At 43.5% G+C, this 10,414-nt stretch overlaps 1 long non-coding RNA gene across 1 annotated transcript; it reads right to left on the bottom strand.

Annotated features, from left to right (window-relative positions):
• Positions 1–536: 536 nt before the first annotated feature.
• Positions 537–10,090, bottom strand: LOC128312408 (uncharacterized). The gene is made up of 3 exons (XR_008291717.1): positions 8,783–10,090; positions 7,937–7,988; positions 537–2,098 (listed from the first exon to the last, which is right to left on the bottom strand). It is a non-coding gene; the product is annotated as an uncharacterized LOC128312408 (long non-coding RNA).
• Between the last annotated feature and the right edge of the window lie 324 nt (positions 10,091–10,414).

The following is a 10,414-nucleotide window of genomic DNA, read 5'->3' as shown; positions in this document are numbered from 1 at the left end:
CCCAGTTATAAAATAATTGTCATGGTGATATACACCAAGAGGACTATAGTTAATAATACCATATTTGTATATTTGAAAGTTGCTAAGAGAGTAGATCTTAAAAATTCTTATCACAAGAAGAAAAAATTGTGACTATGTGGGGTGAGAGATGTTAACTAGATTTATTTTTGTGATCATTTCACAATATATGCAAATATTGAATCATAATGTTGTGCACCTGAAACTAATGTTACATGTCCATTATGCCCTCAATTTTAAAAATAAATAAATAGAAAGTAAATGAGAATACAGATATCCTGGCTCCCTGGATTTTTCCATTAATTAATAAAATCTCCTATGAGAACCAAAAAAAAAAAAAAAATCTGTATGTTGATACACTATCATCTAACCCTTGACCCCACTCCTGCTTTGTCAATTGCCTTGATAATGCCCCTTTACAATAAAAGCACCACTTCAGGGGCACCTGGGTGGTTCAGTTGGTCAAGCGCCCGATTTCAGCTCAGGTCATGATCTTGCGGCTCATGAGTTTGAGCCCCACATAGGTCTCTGTGCTGACAGCTCGGAGCCTGGAGCCTGCTTCGGATTCTGTGTCTCCCTCTCTCTCTGCCCCTCCCCACCTCAAAAATAAATAAACGCTAAAACATTTTTTTAAAAGCGCAAGTTCAGAATCCAGTCAGTTGTCTTCACTCTCCCTCAGTGACACGGTTCTCAGTCCTTCCTTGATTTTCATGACCTTGACACCTCTGCAGGCTACAAGCCAGTTATTTTGTAATTTGGTTTTGTCTGAAAAAACCTCACAGCTAGTTTCAGGCAACGGCCCTTTGGCAGGAGTAATCACAGAAGCAATGCTGTGCTCATGGAACATTCCAGCACGCAGCACCCCACTTGTCTGTCTACCACAGATGATGTCCATTCCCTCTGACCACTTCACCCCAGTGGCATCTTCAGGGCTTCCCCACTGTGAAGCTTTCTTTCGTCCTTTGTAATTATTAAGTATTTTGTAAGGAGGTACTTTGAGACTATGGAACACTGCATTCCCCATCAAATTTCCAAGTAATCTGTTTGTTTATATTAGTACGGACGCCTATTTTATTCAATTCATTGTAAGTCTTTACTGTCATTATTTTGGTGTCAGAATGCCTCAGATTTGGCTAGTGAGAGTCTCTTCAAACTGGCTTCTGTGTCTTTTTTACATTCCCTCATTATTCTTGAAGCATATTCTTGCTTTCTGGTTCAACTAGATGTTTCATTGCATCTCCTATTTTTCCTGCCTCAGACCTGAAGCCAACCTCTCCCCACCCCCAGCCCCCAAGGCATTCTGATTTCTTCTGTGGAGAATGGTGTTTAAAAGCCAAGATCTGGGCTGTAGGTGTGCTTACTGCCCTGGGGTGCCACTATCAGGCCTCCCAGGACAGAACTGGGGGTTACTGCATGTGTGTGCAGTAATAACACACAAGGGTACACGTGAGCAAAGAGAGCTTCCGGGCCCCCTCTACACACAGGCTTGACAGCCCATGCCAAGCCACTGTCACCATCCCCGTTCCCACACATTGCCACCCTCTGCTGATGTGGGCTTCACGCCCCTCCATCCCCTCTTACCCAGCTTGGGCTTTCCAGGTACTGACCTCCCATCACCCTGCTTGCACTGGCAATGACCGGTCTCACGTCCTGCCCGCCCCCCTTCATGCGTTCCTTTCTTGCCCTGTTCCAGGCATGCAGTCCCTGCTTCCCCCACCCATGTGGAGCTGGGCTGAGTCCTGCCACAGTTTAGGACTAAGAGGGAAGGAAAGGGGAAGAGGAAGGCTGTTTGAAGTTCTAGATACATGCATACATATATACTGCCATATTGCTGTTACCAAATTTATTTTCTTACCAAAATTACAGAAAGAATCTCTCAGCTTGTCAGACTCTGACCCCACATCCTGAAGTCGATTCTCCACCACTGAGCTTCCCAGTGGGTCTCCCACACAGCCATTCCTCCAAAGCCACTGCACGCCACTCCTCGCTTGAAGCAGACCCTCCTTACCTCCTCCTGTTTCCCTCCTCCTCTGGGAAGCCTCGTCTGCCATTCCCATTCCAGTCTTCCCTCTCCTTGCTCCTGCAAGAGAGACAGACCACAGCGTTAAGGCTCAGAGTGGAGAGCTCCAGGAGGGCACAAACCCCATTTCATTCACTTTTCATCCCCACCAGCCATTAGGGACATGCACGTAATAGGACCCAGTGGGTATAGACGGAGAATAAATAAGCGATGGCTGCAACATTTCAGGAAAGAGGCAGGAGACATCATGAGTCACCATCCCATCTCTGCAGGCAGCTTAGCAAGCGGGACTGCAGCCAGCAGCCAGTTACATTCAAAGTTGCTAGATGTGGTGCTGAGAGGTTCCTTTATTCAAGAATTATTAAGTATGTGTCTAGACAGAAACTGTCCGTTTGCTGTCTTCTGGCCCCTTACCTGTCCCAGTGCAATCTCCACCTGGGGGCCAGTGGGGACAGGGACAGGCCATGGGGGTGTCTCCATCTCTCTGACCTCAAGTTACTGTGTGGGGTTTACACCTGCAGTTTTTTCTGCTCAATAAATGTAAGCAGTGAGGGAAAGAGATACGTTTCAAGAAGGCTTTCATGAGGCTGGTGGTGGCGGGATGTGTTGCTCCTTCAACTCAAGTTTCATAGGTAGTAAAAACAGTGAAGTAATTGTGTATCCTAGAACTTCACTGTCGGGGGTTATCAGCAACCAACCAGATGACCTACTTTTTTGATTCTTGAACTTCAAGCTTCGAAACTTCTGCATCATCTAGGAGCACCTTACTTCAACACTGACAGCAACAACTCCATGTACAATGGTTTAATGGGGCAAAGGGACTCACTTTTTTTCAATTGGTAATGCTGTTAGATGGCACACCACTTATATTTTGAGAACTAGATAAATGTACATTCTAGAAAATTTATAAAATGAAAAAATACAAAGAAGCTAGGCTCACCACCCAGGTGTGGCTAGGGCTTTATCGCACATCATTCACTGATGACCCTTTTACTTCATAGTTGAGCCATACTGGACCTGTACATTCAGTGTTAATTAAAGCGATTAAGTACAATATTTGTATACCCATGTTCATGGTAGCATGATGCACAATAGCGAAATCATGGAAGTAGCCTAACTAATTTAATATCACTGAGCCTAGCCTTTAATATCACCTAGACTAATTTAATATCACTGAGCTGTGCAATTAAAAATTGTTAAGATGGTAGTTTTTATGTGTGCTCTACCACAATAAAAATAATTGGGAGGAGAGAGGAGCTAAGATGGCAGAGTAGTAAGAGGATGCTAGGCTTGCCTCTTCCCTGAACACAGCTGGATAAATACCAAATCATCCTGAACAGCCAAAAATTGATCTGGGGACTGACAGAACACATTGCACAACTAGAGGGAGAGAAGAAGCCACACCATAGAAAGCAGGAGGTACGGAGATGTGATTTGGGGGAGAAAAGGATCACAGGTGCTACAGAAGGCCTTGGCCATGGAGAGGTGGGGGAGGGAAGGGAAGGGGCAGAGGCAGGGGGAAGAGGAGGAGGAGGAAGAGGGAGAGGGAGAGGGAAAACACTTCTCCAAAGCCATTGACCAGGAAACTGAAAGGGACTGTTTTTTTGTGAATTTTAACAACCAATGGGGCTCAAAGACTGGACTTTTAGAGGTCCATGTGATGCTCGGCGTGGAGCCCTGAGGGCATTACAGTGCTCCTGTGGAGAAAGAGGGCAGAAGCTCGGGAGCACAAGGTATGATCTAAGGATCCCTTGAGATGCACAAGAGAGATGGTTCCCCCTTCTTGGAGCACATCTGGGCAAGGTGGCATTGCCTCTCCAGGGACAAAAGAGCTGGCAGGCACCATTACCATCCCCTGCTCCTCAGCATAGGTGTAGAGACACCTGCTGAGAGTAGCTAACCTGAACACTGGCTCTTTGTTGCACTTTACTCCAAAACCAGTACTCCTGCACTTTGGTGCAACTGCCCTTCTGAGACAAACCTGCATCAGTCCTAACACAGTAAAACCCTCCCCCAGTGGACCATCGTGGATCTCTGCCATACCAGGTTCCTAAAGCTTCGAGTTTTAAAACTCAGCCAGCCTTCCTGGGATAGAACACAGGTGTACTGAGCTTCCAGGTGGGCAGACAGCCCAGACACAGTCAGGGTGAAGGCAGGGATCTGAGGGATGCCCAGGACACAGGAGAAGAGATAGTCTGCTCTTCTGGGAGGGCTTCCCAGACAGCAGCAGGTGCAAACTTCCCTCTCCAGGATGAGGGAGAGGGATTGCACCATTTCTCTCCCCTGCCCCTCAGTGTAAACTAATTTCAGTAAGCAGCACAATGCCAACAGTGGCAGCCTAAATTGCTTACACCAAGTCCTGCCCCATGTTCTGCAGGTGCTGCTTTTTGGCTCACACTTGTCTAAGAACCAGAGCAGCAGGCCCTTCCCCAGAAGACCAGCACAGAACCACTGAACACACAAAGTCTACTGACCACAGAGTGCTGCAAAGTTTCAGCTCTAGTGGAAATAGCATCAGGTCTCTTTTAACATGCAGACCAAAGCACACCAAGTTAAAACTTGCCACACTCCAGAAAAGGTCCAAAAACTCCCCACTGCAGGCAAGGAGAAACTCTACATGGACTCACCTGAGGGAAGGAACAGCCAAAACATAGCAGCAGAGTGCATGCAGCACACATCAGAGACACACCCTGAAGCACAAGGCCATAGACAGTATATGACCTCTTATTTATAAAGCCACTACTCTCAGGAGCAGGAATTATAACAGGCTTTCCTAACACAAAGAAGAAGGCCAAGATGGAGGAACTCATCCCAAAAGAAAGAGCAAGAAAAGGTCATAACCAGGGATCTACTCGAAACAAATATAAGTAATATGCTTGATCCAGAATTTAAAAAAATAAGCATGAGGATACTAGCTGGTCTCAGGAAAAGCATAGAAGACACCAGGAAGTCCCTTACCACAGAGATAAAAGACCTAAAAACTAGTCAGGCCAAAATCAAAAAATGCTATAACCAAGATGCAAAACCAACTGTATATACTCACAAGAAGGATGGAAGAAGCAAAGGAATGAATAAGTGCTATAGACAGTAAAATTATGGGAAATAATAAAACTGAAAACAAGAGGGAAAGAAAAATATTGGATCACAAATGTAGACTTAGGGAACTCCAGTGGCTCCATAAAGTGTAGTAACATTCATATCATAGGAGTCCCAGAAGAGAAAGGAAAAGAGGCAGGTTTATTTGATGAAATTATAGTTGAAATATTCCCTAATCTAGGGAAGAAAATAGATGTCCAAATCCAGAAGGTACAGAGAACTCCCATCAAAATCAGGCTAACACCAAGATACATCATAGTTAAATTTTCAAAATATAGAGAGAAAGAAAAACCATCAGCAAGACAAAAAAAGTCCCTATCATACAAGGGAAGACAAGTAAGATTAGCAGCAGATCTCTCCAAAGATATTTGACAGGCCAGAAGGGAGTGGCATGATATATTCAGCATGCTGAATGGGAAGAATATGCAGCCAAGAATACTCTATCAAGCAAGACTGTCATTCAGAATAGAAGGAGAGATAAAGAGTTTCCCAAACAAAAACTAAAGGAGTCTGTGACCACTAAACCAGCCCTGCAGGAAATATTAAAGGGGACTCTTTGAATGGGAAAGAAAGACCAAAAGCAACAGAGACTAGAAAGAAACAGAGAAAATCTCCAGAAACAATGATAAAACAAGTAATACAATGGCACTACATTCATATCTGTCAATAATCACTCTGAACGTAAATGGACAAAATGCTCCAATCAAAAGACATAGGGTATCATAATGGATTAAAAAAAAATCCCTGTATATGCTACCTACAAGAGACTCATTTTAGACCTAAAGACACCTGCAGATTGAAAGTGAGGGGATGGAAAAACATTTATCATGCTAATGGATGTCAAAAGAAAGCTGGAATAGCAATACTTATATCAGACAAACCAGATTTTAAACCAAAGACTGTAACGAGACATGAAGAAGGGCACCGTATCATAATAAAGGGATCTATCCAACAAGAAGACTTATGCCCCCAACTTGAGAACACCCAAATATGTAAAAACAATTAATAATAAACATAAAGAAACTCATTAATAATACAATAATAGTAGGGGACTTTAACACCCCACTTACATCAATGGACAGACCATCTAAGCAGAAAAGAAAACAATGTATTTGAATGACACACAGGACCAGATGGGCCTCACAGGTATATTCAGAACATTCCATCCTAAAACAGCAGAGTACACATTCCTTTCAAGTGCACATGGAACATTCTCCAGAATAGATCACATACTGGGTCACAAATCAGCCCTCAAAAAAGTACAAAAAGACTGAGATCATACCATGCATACTGAAAGAACAAATACTGTTAAAATGTCTATCCCACCCAAAGCAATCCACACATTTAAGGTAATCTCTATAAAAATACCACCAGCATTTTTCACAGAGCTACAACAAACAATCCTAAAATTTGTATGGAACCATACAAAAGCTCAAATAGCCAAAGCAATCTTAAAAAAGAAAGGCAAAGCTGGAGGCATCAGAATTCTTGACTTCAAGTTATCAAGACAGTATGGTATTGGCACAAAAACAGATACATAGATCAATGGAACAGAATAGAAAGCCCAGAAATGGACCCACAACCATACAGTCAACTAATCTTTTACAAAGCAGGAAAGAATATCCAATTGGAAAAAAAAAAGTCTCTTCAACAAATGGTGTTGGGAAAACTGGACAGCAACATGCAGAAGAATGAAACTGTACCACTTTCTTACACCATACACAAGAGTAAATTCAAAATGGATGAAAGACCTAAATGTGAGACAGGAAACTATCAAAATCCTAGAGAAGAACATAGGCAATAATCTCTTTGACATTGGCCATAGCAACCTCTTACTAGGTATGTCTCCTGAGGCAAGGGAAACAAAAGCAAAAATGAACTATTGGGACTTCATAGAGATAAAAAGCTTCTGCACAAGAGCTTTTTATCTCCATGAAGTAAACATTAACAAAACTAAAAGGCAGCCTACAGACTGGGAGAAGATATTTGCAAACGACCTATCTGATAAAGGGTTAGTATCCAAAATCTATAAAGAGCTTATCAAACTCAATGCCCAAAAAACAACCCAGTTAAAAAATGGGCAAAGACATGAATAGACATTTTTCCAAAGAAGACATCCAGATGGCTAACAGACATATGAAAAGACGTTCAACATCGCTCACAATTAGGGAAATACAAATCAAAACCACCATGAGATACCACCTCACACCTGTCAGAATGGCTAACATTAACAACTCAGGCAACAACAGACGTTGGCAAGGATGCAGAGAAAGGGGAACCCTCTTGCACTGCTGGTGGGAATGCAAACTGGTGCAGCCGCCCTGGAGAACAGTATGGAGGTTCCTCAAAAGGTTAAAAATAGAACTACCCTACAACCCAGTAACTGCACTACTAGGTACTGACCTAAAGAATACAAAAATACAGATTCGAAGGGGTATATGCACCCCAATGAACACAATATACATATGTGTGTGTATGTACACACACACACACACATATACACATATACACACACAATGGAATATTACTCAGCCATCAAAAAGAATGAAATCTTGCCCTTTGCAATAACGTGGAGCTAGAGAGTATTATGCTAAGCAAAATAAGTCAGTCAGAGAAAGACAAATACCACATGATTTCACTTATATGTGGAATTTAAGAAACAAAACAGATGAACATGGGGGGAAGAAAAGAGAAAGAGGCAAATCATAAAACAGACTTTAACAATAGAGAACAAACTGGGGGCTGATGGAGGGAGGTTGGTGGGGGATGGGCTGGATGGGGGGGATTAAAAAGGACACTTACTGGGATGAGCACTGGGTGCTGTATGTAAGTGATGAATCACTGAATTCTGCTCCTGAAATCAATAATTAACTGACGTTAACTGGAATTTAAATTAAAACTTGAATAAGAAAAGTTAACTGACTTAACTGACGTGTCTGTCGAGGCTCTGTTTAGAATGCCTGTGTGCAACCATTCTTTTGAGCACACCTGTCCTGTTTCCCTATGGCCTGATGACACTTGAGGACCAAGAGTATGTGGAGCAATAAATCCTTTGGGGGGCGCCTGGGTGGCTCAGTTGGTTAAGCGTCCGACTTCAGCTCAGGTCATGATCTCGCGGTCTGAGTTTGAGCCCCGCATCAGGCTCTGTGCTGACAACTCAGAGCCTGGAGCCTGTTTCAGATTCTGTGTCTCCCTCTCTCTCTGACCCTCCCCTGTTCGTGCTCTGTCTCTCTCTGTCTCAAAAATAAATAAACGTTAAAAAAAATTTTAATAAATCCTTTAGGAGTCTGTTTTTGAATGGACCTTATAGGCCACATGACAGTTTTTTGAACATATCCCAATTACACTAATTTCTTGGCAATGTATCAGGCTGGTCCTTACTTGCAAGAAACAAAAATGACTAGCTGATGTAAGCATGGTTTGGAGTGTTTCCAGTGGGAAAGGGGGCAAGCAATAACTTGAATATGTTGCTTTCTAACTGGATACGAACTTCAGTACCCAAAGGAGGAGCACAGAATGAACACCACCCCTTCCAGCAAAGACAGAACCTTTGCACCACTTATATTCTAAAGGCTGTAAAAGCGGAGACTCTTGCTCTGCGCCTCAGCACAAGCTCAGCGGGGTCCACAATTGCATATAAGCACCTACCTTGGAAGAGTGGTCACGGTATCACAGGAAAGGTGCCCCAGCTGCCCCGAGGTTCTCTCCTGCCACACAGGGCAATGCCCGTATGGAGGTTCTCTCCGAAGGGGGCTGCGTGTGTGAACTTCCTCTGAACCTGAAATGAGGTGAGGCCCCGACATGAAAGCAGGCGGGCCTGGGCTGTGTACCGGCCCTCGTTTGTATCCTCAGACACGACTGAGTCCCGAGCTCTGCACACCTCTGCACACTTTTTCAAGTATGTCCTGAGCTGGGGACAATACAGGATCCATCCTTTTCGAACACGGGAACATTTGCTGATGTCGGGATTACAGGCAGGGATTCTGCAGTCACATTTGCAACAGCTTCAACAGGCTGTTGTGATTTGTTAGACTTCCAGATTGCCCCGGCTTTGGAAGGATCTCTTTCTCTCTTTCCTTATCTTTCTGTGACCTTCTCTCCTGTAGTTTCCTACCCTCCCTGGGGGGACAACATCCTTAGAGGGCATGAAAGCCAACACAGGTTGACTCACTTGCCTGGTTTCCTTCATCCGGAGAAATCATACCAATTTAAAGCAACAGGCCATGTTATTCCTACACCAGGAACAGTGTTCAGGTGTGACTTAACCCCTCCCTCAGGCTCCTTCCAGCAGGGGAATCAGTGAGCTCGTGCAGCAGCACCTTGGCAGCCTCAGCTTCTCCCCATTTCTCCTTTAGTTCATTTGTTACAAGGCGAAAACATCGTTTTTTAAAGACCTGTCATCATTATGACATAGCTTATGCTAGGAAACAAGGCAATAGTTCCAATTTAAATCTGGCTCTACCACCCACTGTCCCATACGACCTAAGAAAAGTCACTTAATCCTCTGGGCCACTTTGCTCATTTGTACAAAGAAAAGCCTAATGTGCCTCTTGCACAGGATTGACAACACTCAGATGGGCACAGACTGCAGGTGCTATACAAATGCAGAATATATACTCTCAGGAACCATAGTCTATTGAAATACCAAAAAAAAAAAAAAAAAAAAAAATCACACCCATTCCTCACCGGATTTCCAGAAAGTTGCCTTTAAAGTAGTCTCCCTAATCACCATACAGTATAAGTAATAAAAATGCTCTCCCTACCACCCAGAAAGACAAGCTTAGGAAGGTAGGTTTCTTAGCCAGTCAACAGGGAATAGGTATTCAATTCTAGCTCAGGTTATGATGCAGGCAGTGGTGAGGTGTGTCCACCTGGGCATGCTCCCTCTGCCACCATTATTTAAGTTGTCGGGAACGACGGGACGACTGCAGGGAGAGATACTTGGATGGCCGTATGTGCCCGCCTCTGTCAGCAACTGCATCACACATTTGGCATGGCACCACAGCATACGATAAAGATGTTTTCAGTCTGTACACTTTAATTACACTTTACTACACGTTGGAAAGTACAGCCCTTGCTCCACTCTCCCTGTCGGGCATACAAATAGCGGTAATGGAAACAAGAAAAAAGAAGTTAGTCAAATTGAATTAATGGCTACTTCTAGGAAGCAACTTCTATCAACTTAAAAACATAAGCATTCCATGTGAAAAGTTTTGCTATTCAAACTATCAAGCTAATAACCAATGCTATTCTTTGTACAGCCATTAAAAACTTTTTAAC

This window comes from Acinonyx jubatus, chromosome D3, assembly GCF_027475565.1.
Source record: "Acinonyx jubatus isolate Ajub_Pintada_27869175 chromosome D3, VMU_Ajub_asm_v1.0, whole genome shotgun sequence".
Lineage (NCBI taxonomy): Eukaryota > Metazoa > Chordata > Mammalia > Carnivora > Felidae > Acinonyx > Acinonyx jubatus.
This window is presented reverse-complemented; position numbering and strand designations above follow the sequence as displayed.